At 39.0% G+C, this 12,850-nt stretch overlaps 1 long non-coding RNA gene across 2 annotated transcripts in view; it reads left to right on the top strand.

Moving 5' to 3' along the window:
* The window catches only part of LOC109025976 (uncharacterized), a 40,334-nt gene that overhangs the window by 14,969 nt on the left and 12,515 nt on the right, over window positions 1-12,850 (top strand). Inside the window, exon 1 of one of the 2 annotated variants that reach the window (XR_010129780.1) lies at window positions 11,731-12,024. The exons of the other annotated variant lie outside the window; for it this stretch is intronic. This is a non-coding gene — a long non-coding RNA (uncharacterized lncRNA). Of the gene's footprint in view, window positions 1-11,730; window positions 12,025-12,850 lie in introns of those variants that run through there. 2 annotated transcript variants of the gene reach the window in all.

Here is a 12,850-nt window from a genome sequence, read left to right as displayed (position 1 = left end):
TGCTCAGAAATGGGGGCTAGAGAGAGCCATTTCTATATGGCTCCTGCATTCCTGGAACTCCCAGTAGAGTAAGTTTATTTTCCTGAATTGACATCTGACCAACTCATAGGTCATTGGGAAGAAATATAATTGACTTTCTTACCAACATAACTAAAAATTTAACCACCTACAGCATACCTAGTCAGCATCATTATGTACCAAATATTCAATATTTAAAATGAAAGCTGATCTTAATTCTTACTTTGGGAATAAACCTTTGATATTGCTAAAACATATTGATACTCTCAAAAGCCATGACCTTACCTTTATTTACTCAAAGCTTCCACAGATACTGTACATTTTACTTTTTAAATACATTGCTTTAAAAATTTTTCTCCATATTATTTTCCTGTTAATCATGTTCTTTGAGCATTATTTAATAGACTAGCACTGTTGACATTCATTCTTCTACACAAATATCTTTTTTTTGTTTTTTTGAGACGGAGTCTCGCTCTGTTGCCCAGGCTGGAGTGCAGTGGCACGCTTTCAGCTCACTGCAAGCTCTGCCTCCCAGATTCACACCATTCTCCTGCCTCAGCCTCCCGAGTAGCTGGGATTACAGGCACCTGCCACCACGCCCAGCTAATTTGTTTTTTGTATTTTTTTAGTAGAGACGGGGTTTCACAGTGTTAGCCAGGATGGTCTCGATCTCCTGACCTTGTGATCCGCCCGCCTCGGCTTCCCAAAGTGCTGGGATTACAGGCGTGAGCCACCGCGCCCGGCCCCACAAATATCTTATCTAAAGGAAAACAAAAGGACTTTACTCCCTGGATGAAACTCTTTATGGCCCCTGAAACTGTGATTTACTCATTATAAACTAGCAATACATTCTGTTATAATGACATGTAGTTTTTCTTCTCACCAGTATCTTAAACAGGTTTAATCTCAGGTTCATGAAAAATTAATGAGATTAATGCAAATGGACTCACTAAAATTTGTGTCAAGCAAGAAAAATTTTTTTTAAAAAATAAATATTTTAGTGTGTTACCATGGCATGAGAGGAGACAGGATTGTTTGACATCTAGAAGGGATTGTTTTGCTCACCTTGTATAATTTGTCTGCATCTGGGAATCCAGAGAAGGCAACATATAAATTCTTCACGTTCCTATCACCATTGGATTCACATGATCTCCAAATTCAGGTAATTGTTCCTTCCTCCTCAAGTTCTACTGGTGGCTGCCTTGTTACTTTCTCTATTATAGGCTACTTAATAATGAATGTTTGGATGGAATGTTTACATGGCCATCTCTCTCACTAGAGGGCAGAAGGTTATCTTATGGAAATCTCTAACCCTACCTCCTAGGCAGTGCCTCACTCATAATAGGCACTCAATAAATAGCTGGTAGTGGTACCATTCCAATTTTTCCTTATGTGTGATTATTTTAAAATGATCTTTGATCATGCGATATAATGTGACTCTAACTTTAGTTAGATGAAAATCTGAAGTCGTGCTATCCTCAAAGGGAATAGCTTCTTTAAGGGATGCTGTCACAATATTAGGAAGATCAATGTCAAACCACCAAACGTTTTCAGTCAGCTGCCATCTGAAGAAAGCCTTTACTTTCAGAAAAAAAGCCCCATTCTTTTAGTCTGCACTTCTGAATCACGGTAAGACTGTAGGCTAGAATTGGTTTATGGATGTTAAAGGGGAGAGTTTATGTCTGCCTTTTCCCACACATACACTGTATTCCTGAACCTGGTCAGTGGAGATCCAAGGCCACTCAACCTCTTTCAAGTGAGGCTGATGGAACATATGGTGCTTCCTGCAGAGAAAAGGTTCTAACTGGCTCTAAAAGGAATGTCCAATAGTTCTCACCAGGGTTGTTCTACATATTTGGAAATGTGTGGGAGTCATGTTGGTTGTCACAGTGACCAGACAGACAGCAATGAGGGAAGGGAGATGCTATTGGAATTTAGTGGGTTGCAACCAGGGATGCTAAAATGTCCTGCCATGTATAATACCATTATGAGAAACAAAGAATTGTCCTGCTCCATATGTCACTTGCACATCTTTTTTGAGAAACGTTTTTTTCCCTGTTAGGAGTTGTGGAAAACCGGGCTGGGCTTGTTGAAGCAAAGGACCCTGCAAAGGTGTGGACGGACCTACCTACCTCTCCTGGGTTTTGGCAAGCATGATATTAGGAACTCCTCCAAGCAATGCAGATTTAGCCCATTTATTTTCTTCCCCACCCTCAGGACAGGGAGATAATGTTGGCAGCCCTTCAGATGATGTATTTGGGGAACACTGAAAGGCCCATCATGTATGCAGAAATCCCCACCATTAGACTTCTATGCATTAAGACATTGTCTCTAAAAAGACAGTTAAAGTGTAATATGTTACTTGAAGGGATAAAACTAGAATGTACCTTAGCATGGATTAGTTTACCAGAATAGCTAGCTATCACTTTGGCAACAGGTCTTTAAGAAAATAGATTTAAGCAAGTAATTTTGATATAAGCATAATAAAAGAAGGAAGTGAAAAGAGGAGGACTTTTGGAAGTGAGTCATGAGGGACTCTGAGAGACCAGGAGAGGCTACTGGGTGCCAAAAACAGATGAAAACAGAGAAAGCAGCTACACAAATTTGCTCATATTCTACCCATTTTGTCGCTGCTGTAAGCTTTCTGAAAAGAAAGATTTCAATACCAAAGTAACCTTATCCTTATGAAGGCAGAAACTGTATCTTTTCTTTTATCTGCTTAATTCCACAATGCTTTGCACAATGAATACTCAAATTTTGACAGTTAAGGAATCACAAAAATACTGTATCTTAGATTGCCTTGCTGGAAAGCTGTCAAACTCTAGGTTCAATAAAAGACACACCCGTACAATGGTTTGTTTTGTGTTTTAGGTTCACAGTACAGTTTTTATGAACATGAGTACATAAACTGCTTTATTTCATTTTTTTTCTCTGCCCCATATGATCTGCAGGAATAAGTTGCTTTCTTTTAGCATGAGGGATTCTTCCAGGTGTTTTACAGGAAATTTAACCTGGGTAAAGATGAAGTGGACTTTAAACTCCACATCAGCACTCTGTATTAGAAAAGATTAGGCAGCTTTCTTCTATTTTATGTAGAGCCATAAATTTTAAGACTTGAAACAAGTAAATGAGAATAATCTTGTTCAAATAATAAATGATTATGGATCACACTGAAACTTGATGTTTTTCTTGCATAATATGATAATAGTTGGCTGGGCACGGTGGCTCACACCTATAATCCCAGCACTTTGGGAGGCCGCAGCAGGCAGATCACAAGGTCAGGAGATCGAGACCATCCTAGCTAACACGGTGAAATCCCATCTCACTAAAAATACAAAAAATTATCCAGGCATGGTGGCACGCACCTGTAGTCCAGCTACTTGGGAGGCTGAGGCAAGAGAACTGCTTGAACCTGGGAGGCAGAGGTTGCAGTAAGCCAAGATCGCGCCACTGCACTCCAGCCTGGGCGATAGAGAAAGACTCCATCTCAAATAAATAAATAAATAAAATGGATGTGTCACATTATGCAAAAATAGATGTCTCAGAAATCTTGGTTCTAGGCCATGAGAAAATACATTTTCCACTGACTTTCAAAAATGTCTAAATAAAAGACAGTCTCATGTCCATGTTGCCTAAAAATTCATGCCTCAAAATATAATAGGGACAATTTTTTCTGTAAACATATTTAAGAATTGTCAAAAATAATGTACTTTTGGATCCAGGGACACAGATATCCTATGCAGTGTTTTTTTGCTAATTGGAAGAAGGTGGTCATTTGTAGAGGCAGATTAAGCCTCCCTCCTGCTCCAGGGCATGAAGTTTGACGAGCGAAGTTGGGTCTGGGCTTCGGTACCTTGGCTGCTCCAGTAGGTGTCTGTGTAATGCTCTCACTAAAAACCTGCCTGTGGCAGCCCCACTGGCATCTCATAGTCGAAATCTTCTCACCTCTAAGGTGAACCTGCAATTTCTACTAATCCATATATTTGCTAAACTCTGGACTCGCTAGCTAGCGTTCTTGTCCTGCCCTCTTTTACTCACTTTCTACACTCTCACCTTCACCCCATCCTGCTTTCTTAGAGAGAGACCTCCTTAGAGCCAGAGGGGACTGACAGGCACTTGTTAGCAGGAACCATGGCATTTCACAGTGGTCTTCCCAGCATCTAGTCAGTAGCCGGCATGTAGAGGAACTATGTAAATGAATGAGTACATTTTAGAACTACGCGTGATTGTCTCACCGGTTAAGCCATCCAACTTTATGTCATTTGATTAGGGGCAAATTTGATATCAAAACCTTGAAAAAAAGTAATTTCTATACTATTGTTCTGATAGATTATCTGTGCTTAGTGCTTCCCAGCTATGCAACAAAATATGTTTTGCTATGGTTTTATTTTGAAATCCATAGATTTATGATTACATAGTAAATACAATGTAAGAAAAGTTATATTGGGTCTATATTAGTTGACATTTTAACTAAGAAATATTCTGAATCTGAAAGACTGATTATTCTATTTTTATAATCCTGAACCATTCTCTCTCACATTATAACACCCAAATTTTAAGTTTCATTATGGTTGAGCTGATAGAGATTGTATTCAAAAAGCAATGTTTCTAAGGTTCACGCTCGAGAGAGAATGAAATAGGTAAGAAGTTGAGAAACTGCATCTAAGTAAATTTGTTATGGCAACTGTGCCATTCTTGCTTTTACCTGCAACTAAAGCAATAACCAGATGCCTAACTGGTTTGAGTTAACAAAATATACAGCATCTCTAGGAGGGTCCTGATGCCTCCAGAATGTGGATCCAGGATGAATACACAAATTTCTGTTTCAGTCAGAGGATAAGAACAGAGATAGAATAAGTTGATTTAAAGTAATTAAGCCTTAGTGAAAATATATATCAGTATCAAAAGTTCGGTCATTTTAAAATACCTTAATCTCATCTTAATGTTCAATGTTTGTATTACTTGATGGTGCAATGTCCTTTTTTTTGTTTTGTTTTGTTTTTGTGATGGAGTCTTGCTCTCTTGCCAGGCTGGAATGTAGTGGCAGGATCTCGGCTCACTGCAACCTCTGCCTCCTGGGTTCAAGCGATTCTCCTGCCTCAACCTCCCAAGTAGCTGGGACTACAGGTGCATGCCACCCCACCCAGCTAATTTTTGTATTTTTAGTAGAGACGGGGTTTCACCATGTTGGCCAGGATGGTCTCCATCTCTTGACCTCGTGATCTGCCTGCCTCAGGCTCCCAAAGTGCTGGGATTACAGGCATGAGTCACCACACCTGGCCCCATTTTTAAATAACCAAGTTAACATTTTTAAAGAAGTCTAGAAGGTTAATGCAATATAATCTATCTTGTAACCATACTTCTTGCCATAGCCTGATTGGCTAAGAGGTTCATCAACTCAAAATGCCACAGAGGCCAGGTAGGTAACCTGAAGGAGGCTGGATGTAAGCACACGTGCATAGATGTACATTGAGTGCTGGAAAGTGCCTGGCTATTTAAGTGTGGCAGCTGGGTTCAGCTATAGCTAATGGTTATCTTGAGGGAATGAAGAGCTAGTAATTGCTAGATCTTCTGATTTTTCAAGAAAGACTGAAAATCCATATTGTTATGTGGGCACTCCTGATTATTAGCTGTTGGCTTAAATTTAAAATGAGCAAGACCATCCTGGCTAACACAGTGAAACCCCGCCTCTACTAAACAAAATACAAAAAAATTAGCTGGGCGTGGTGGCAGGCGCCTGTAGTCCCAGCTACTTGAGAGGCTGAGGCAGAAGAATGGCATGAACCCGGAAGGCACAGCTTGCAGTGAGCCGAAATAGCACCACTGCACTCCAGCCTGGGCGACAGAGCGAGACTCCGTCTCAGAAAATATAAATAAATAAATAAATAAATAAATAAATAAATAAATAAATAAAAAGAGCAAGCCAACAAACCATTTGAATCAAACCAAATATGGCTGCTGGCCACTCATTTATTTCTGGTCTGACCATGTGATATTTATTGCCCCCTGGTGGTGGCTTTCCTCAATTCTAGCTTTAATTTTAAGAGATGTGACAACGAATTTTGGTGTTTGGCTAATTTGTGAAGGGGCATAGTCCTGCTGGGTGGGCGAGTTGCCCATCCAACATCCGTGCCAATGCTTTCTTAGATTGGCACAAAAGGCAAAGTGAAAATCAGCTCTCAAATGATAGTTCATGAGTCAAATACCAAAAAGAAATATTCACTAATACAGATATTGTATGATAATAAGTACAATATGGAGGCTTTTGTTTGTTTGTTTGTTTTTGTTTTGTTTGTTTTGAGATGGAGTCTCGCTCTGTCGCCAGGCTAGAGTGTAGTGGCGCGATCTCCGCTCACTACAACCTCCAACTCCCTGGTACAAGATATTCTCCTGCCTCAGCCTCTCAAGTAGCTGGGATTACAGGCACGCGCCACCACGCCCAGATAATTTTTGTATTTTTAGTAGAGATGGGGTTTCACCAGGTTGGCCAGGATGGTCTCGATCTCCTGATCTCGTGATCTGCCCGCCTCAGCCTCCCAAAGCGCCGGGATTACAGGTATGAGCCACCGCATCTGGCCCCAATATGTAGTTTTTAAAAAGCATATATTATCATATATTCAGGATGCTTTCTGGGCACAGTTAAAGCTAGGAGTGCCAAAAAACATTGGATCATTGTCTTGGGCTCTGTGGCTGCAGGACTGAGCATCTGGACTGTGACTCACTCAGGCAGTTGGCCAACTGGTGCTAAAGGAGACCTGAAATACACTTTTCTCATCTGTAAAATATGACGATAATAATCCTACCTGGCTTGTGGGGTTATAAGACTCACTGTCCTCAATATGTGCTAGGGGGAAAATTCCTACAGATATATTAATATATGCAGTAAGCTCAACCTACTACCCTTGGTCATCAAGACAGGCAGGTAGGACTCGCTTGTCTTCTATGCACACCCTTGGCCCATACTGGGTGTGGTTCTTTTGGGACTTCCTCATTCTCTCCTTTAAGGTTGATTTCTTTTAAACTGATGTTCCCATATAAACATGTTTGAAGCAGAAAATGGGAGATTACAGCATGATTTGGACTGTCTTCCACTCTCACCCCAAGGTCTATCCTGTATTTAGAGCATATGAAAGATGTGTCTGCTTGAAAGTAACTTGAATAGTAATTTGTGGTGGAAAATTACAGGAGCCCATCAGAAGGGGATTATTATAAAGCACCACCTTTCACATGGGAGTTAAGAATGCCTTCATATGGACTTCGTTTGCATTTTTAAAAAATTGGAACACTGAGGCAGCAGAAAAGCCTCTAAATTTCCAAACAAGTAACTTAAAGCCATGAATTAATGGGCCCAGGAGTTTTTTCTTTTTTAAATATAATACCAGAACTTCCTCTAATTAAAAAAAAACTTTTAGACGTTAACTTCCATATTTTTCATATTTAAATGTGAGAACGTAATGAAGAAAAAGTTGCTGCTGAAAGTTAAAATATACTTACTTTTGTCATGAGAATTATTAATATGAATATTAAAGTGAGAAAGTTTTATTTCAGAGAAGACACAGTATAGCGTATTAATACCAAGAATGAAGGAGATGATAAAAAGTGTGCATGGTTGTGTAAGTGAATACTACAGCATATATATTCAAAGGATTCAGCAGAAAAAGTTATGTGCTTGTTTCAATGCTACTGCCATGGTTCAAAAGGCTTTTGGAGTTCCTTTCTTTGAACTATCTTCAAATCCTGTTCACTTTGAAAATTACTCACATTGGTTTATAGTCATGCTTCATATTCAAATCATTTGGGTAATGGTTAGGCTTTGGGTCTGATCATTATACAAACTAATGTAGGGATTGAAGAAGGTTTATCAGGGAAGCAGAGAAATCAGATGGAGACTGAGACTCTTCAAAATCAACGAATTATAGCGTTTAAGGGGCCAGGCATGGTAGCTCATGCCTGTAATCCCAGCACTTTGGGAGGCCAAGGCAGGCGGATCACCTGAGGCCGGGAGTTTGAGACCAGCCTGACCAACATGGAGAAACCCCGTCTCTACTAAAAATAAAAAAAAATTAGCTGGGCGTGGTGGTGGGTGTGTGTAATCCCAGCTACTCGGGAGGCCGAGGCAGGAGAATCGCTTGAACCCGGGAGGCAGAGGTTGTGGTGAACCAAGATTGCGCCATTGCACTCCAGCCTGGGCAACAAGAGCGAAACTCGGTCTCAAAAAAAAAAAAAAAAATCATAGCGTTTAAAAAGATATATAAATTATAAATATTTATATAGCCATAGAGATGTCAGGAAGTCTTTCTTTGTGACAAAATATTTTCTCTACCCTAAAATAGCACTGTAAGCAATATAGCAGAGGGCTCATCCTTCATATAAATGTGGCATTTTAATAAAAGAGGGAAATGAGAAAAATAGTTGATCTTATGCAGAAACTCCAAAGTCCTCGTTGAGAAATATGGAACAAAGTAGAGCAAGTTAAACTATTAGAGAGAACAGATGGAAGCTTCCTCCTGAGATAATCATGAGCAGAATTCTTAGTACCTTCCTGGAAAATTTTGAATACATCCATCTTCTCAATTTTTTTTTTTTGAAGAGGGAAATATTTATGAAATGAGTTTGTACAAGACTGGCTGCAGTTCAAGTTTTGCGGAAACAAGCTGCTTATCTAATTCCTGTCTGAAGGACATTTATTTTTATTAGCAGAAATTGCACCAGCTATCCAATGCCTCCCCTCTTCAATGGGAAAAAAAATCTTGAGAAAGTCCTTCGAGGACTTTTAATTACACCTCAAGTAATTCCATATTTGTATTATCAACTGTACACACACACACCCGATTGAGAGAAAATACGTAAAGATATACACACATCTTAATAGAAACAAAAAGGAAAATATATTTGCACTTTCATACTAAAGACCTTCTAAGTAGTTCTATATGAAGAATAATAAATTTAGGTTTAAAAAACTTACTTTATTTACAAATAGACATGAAAATATTGGCTGAAGGTGAATTCCTGCTATAAAACATGGTCCTGAAATTTGGTTTTGAAATTCATGTACCCTGTCCTTCACTGAAAAACAGAATGACTTTAATGAAGATAAAGAACTTTAGTTCAAACATGCATTAATTTAAAAAATTCCAGCAACATATGAACTGTAAATAGGAGCCTTGTTTTGTATGCAAGTTTGTACCTTTCTGAAGCCCATCTTTCCAGAGGATCATGATTGATACCCAGGAGACCACTTCCCTGAGAATTACATTTGGATGATTTGTCCTGAAAGCATCTGCTCTCTTGTCCTTGAACACTCATCTGCCACTCTTCTGCCCACTCACCCAGCCTGGTGAAATCTTCCTGCAGTTTATTCTATTGACTTGGCATTTTACTAACTGGAAGTTTCGTGTCATATGCCACTTTGGAGATTTCACGCATATGTTCACCTGTGAATCATTTACCAACCTGTTTCATAAGGATGCTTTAGAGCCAATCTCTGATGTGCCTCGCTGTTTAAACCTCTTCATTCAAGCGTAATGGAATGTTCAAGTGGAAGTTTTGGCTGATATCCTAATGTGAAAGGTAACGGTTACCCAAGAAAATTGTGAATTTATGAATTTTAGAGTGATACTAGTAAAAGTTACAGTACTCTTAGAGTCCTTACTCACATCAATGGCATGAAAGGGTGTTTTTACTAAGCATTTGTAGAAGTGATATATTTTTTAAAAGGGGACACCCGCTTCACAGAATCTCGAACTCACTGTGAAGGGAGTATCACCTCCACTTTTATCTCAAGTCAAGGGAGAATCTTAAAGTGAACCAACAAAGTGAACTCTTAGTATATAAGGGTAAGAAGAAAAGTCAAGTTTCTACAGAGAGGAAGGGGAAGGCAAGACCCACTGAATAAATTTAAGTTAGCGAGGGAAGAGAAAAAAGAAAGTTGTTTTTCTGATTACATTGCACATGTTAGTGCTTGTTCAGTTCACTGACTACACATGCAAGCACCATTTAGCCTATGATCTTATGGTTAGTGTTTTTAGGGCAGTTTTTATCCATTAAGTGTTTTTCGTGGTGATTTCTGTTTTATTAAATTGTTTTTAGTACAGAATCTTATCAAACACTTCCAAAAACATTATATCTATTGCTATGCTTAGCAAGACATTTAGTTTTTTTTGTTCTCTAAGAAGTCTAAAATATTATTTAGACAGGATTTCCCCCTGATAAAATAAAATATATTTTCTACCAACATGTTAAGTGTGTACAAGTTTTCAATGATCTTTTATTCCACAGTAGATGCCATCATTAAACCTTAGAAAGAGATGAGACTGCGCCGCTCCCCTGCCGTTTTAAAAAATCAATAAAAGACAGAATAATAAGCTGAGAAAGAGAAGTCAGAGAGGTAGAACTCTCCAAAAAGCCAGGGGAAGTTTAAAGAAAGAAGGTCAATAGAGTCAAATGATGCAGAGATGTCAAGGATAGAAACAGAAATTATTGTGATTTAGTGAGTCAAAGTGACCTTTTTGTGTCTTTGAATCGAGGGGTGAGATGTAACACAATAGTGCAGAGCGTGGAGGAGTAAATGACAGGTGAGCAAGGGAGGATAAAGAGGAGCAGTGCTTTTTCAACAAGTTTGTGGAGGGAAAACTTTTGTGTTTTTAAAGTAAGGAAACTTAGGTCTCCTTGAAGGCTGAGGAAGACAAAACATAGAAAGTGCAGGACTAAAGGGGTGAGCGTGTAAATGGGGTATGGCTGGAACCTGGAGGATAGAAAAGGAGAGGAGGATGGGGTACGTGTGGAAAGAATCACACAGCAGAAAACACGCAAAGATAGAGGTAAATCAAAGGGGAAGACAGAAGCTGAAGGAGTTTGCCACTCTTGGTCTCAGTTTTCTATGTGAGGTAGGTGGTAGTTTTATTTGCTGAGTGGGTATGTGAGTGGAATAAGGTTGCCCCTTCACAAGGGAGAGTGGAAGCTGAAATTCCCAAGGGAACATCTTTTTCTATTTCTTACAAAGGCACCATAAGGAGTAGCTACGGCCTTTGGCAAGAACTTTAATATTAATAAAAGTGGCGAAATATTGGAAAAATATCTGTTTCTAAGGAGTCGTTCTATAAATGGTTAGCTAATTCGTTGTAGACGACCTAAGCATGATCACAATTTGATCTAATTCCTCTAATTTGTTTTTGCAGAAGCAAAATGTGGTTCGGGAATCCCCTGATCCTCCTAAAGCAAGACATTAAATTTGGGCTTATTATATTTCAACTGGACTCTACCATTTAGCGATTTTAGAGTCTTCTAGTATTCATTTTTGAGTCCCTCAAGATACTCAAGTATACTTCTTGAGTTTTTTTTTGACATGTCTAAATTTTAGTTGATACATTTAACACATGTGCTTCTGTGATACCTTCTTACTTTTTGAAAATTGCCTTTCCTTGTATAGCATTGTTCTTTATATTACCCATCTCATTTAGCCTTTTTTTTTGGAAGAAACTGATCTGATCTTTTTATTAGTTTTTTTTTTCCCCCTGCGGGTTAGGATTCTTTTAATGGTCTATTATTTTAATTTTTTCACTTTTCTCATGGACAATCTCCACATTTTATGTCATTTCTTTTTCTTGAAGTAACTAACCTTGAATGGAAAAATTGGTATTTTTCTTTTCCCACCAGCATGTTGAATCATCCATTTGTCTGGTAACTTGAGACAGCCAGTAGAGGAGTCACAAGAGTAGGTACCTTTCCATGAGCTCACCTCTGTTCCACTCCCATCTCATAAAGGGTGTGACAGATACTTCACAGAAGGCAAGGAGAAAACAGGTCAGAAGTATGTTATTGGGGGCTTAGCACTGATTTTGATTCTGACAAGCTGGCCACTCAGAGACAGCAGTAGCTATGTCTGTCTCAGTATGTGGTAGACCATGCTGTTGGGCCCATATATATATATAGCCTCCATGCCTGCCACTGGGGCTACTTCATTCACGTACCCACTGTGTCAGTTCTGGTATGACTAAAATCAACTGGGTGAGTCATTTTGTCTACTTATCTGTTGAGTACTTTTTTCATGGTAGTTGCTATTTGCTGAGCATTAAGGGACAATACAAAAAATCTTCACACTTCATGCCCCCTCCCATGTTTGTTCACAGATTCAGCAATTTGTCTTTTACTTTGGAGGTAATGGCCAGTGGACTCCTAAATATTTCACTGTAGCAGCAGGTCCTGAGTCTTTGTAGGGTTCATCTTCCACCCTTTGGAGCATGTATCTAACCAAGGCTTCTAGCATACTGGCCACCTCTTCCTCTTTTGTCCAGTCATCATGATTTTATTGATGTGATGAATCAGGGTGGTGTTCTGAGGGACTCATAGGTGATTCAGACCTTTTCAGACAAAATTATGGCAAAGGGTCAGAGTGTTACCATAGCCCCAAGACAAAATCGGAGATCAATATTATTGTTTATTTCATCTGAATTCAAACCTTTTCTGATCTTCTTTTCTAATTGGAATGGAAAAGAATATGTTGTCCAAATCAATGGTGAAAAACTAGGTACCCGAAGTTTTATTCATCTGCTTAGCACAGTATCACATCTGGCACAGTAACTATAATCATCAGGTTTACTACTTGATTAAGTCTGTAATAGTACACAGATATTCTCCAGGACCCAGCTGGTTTCTGCACAGACCACATTGGTGAGTTAAACAGAAATGGAGTGATTACTACTCCTGCATCATTTAAGTTTTTAATTGTAGCAATCATTTCTACCATCTCATGGGATATGATAGTATTTGTTTGTTTGTTTGCTTGCTTGTTTGTTTGTTTTGAGACAGAGTCTCGTTCTGTCGCCCAGGCTGG

The sequence above is a fragment of the Gorilla gorilla genome, chromosome 11, assembly GCF_029281585.2.
Source record: "Gorilla gorilla gorilla isolate KB3781 chromosome 11, NHGRI_mGorGor1-v2.1_pri, whole genome shotgun sequence".
Classification (NCBI taxonomy): Eukaryota; Metazoa; Chordata; class Mammalia; order Primates; family Hominidae; genus Gorilla; species Gorilla gorilla.
Note: the sequence above shows the minus strand (reverse complement) of the source record. Positions and strands in the feature narration are given on the sequence as shown.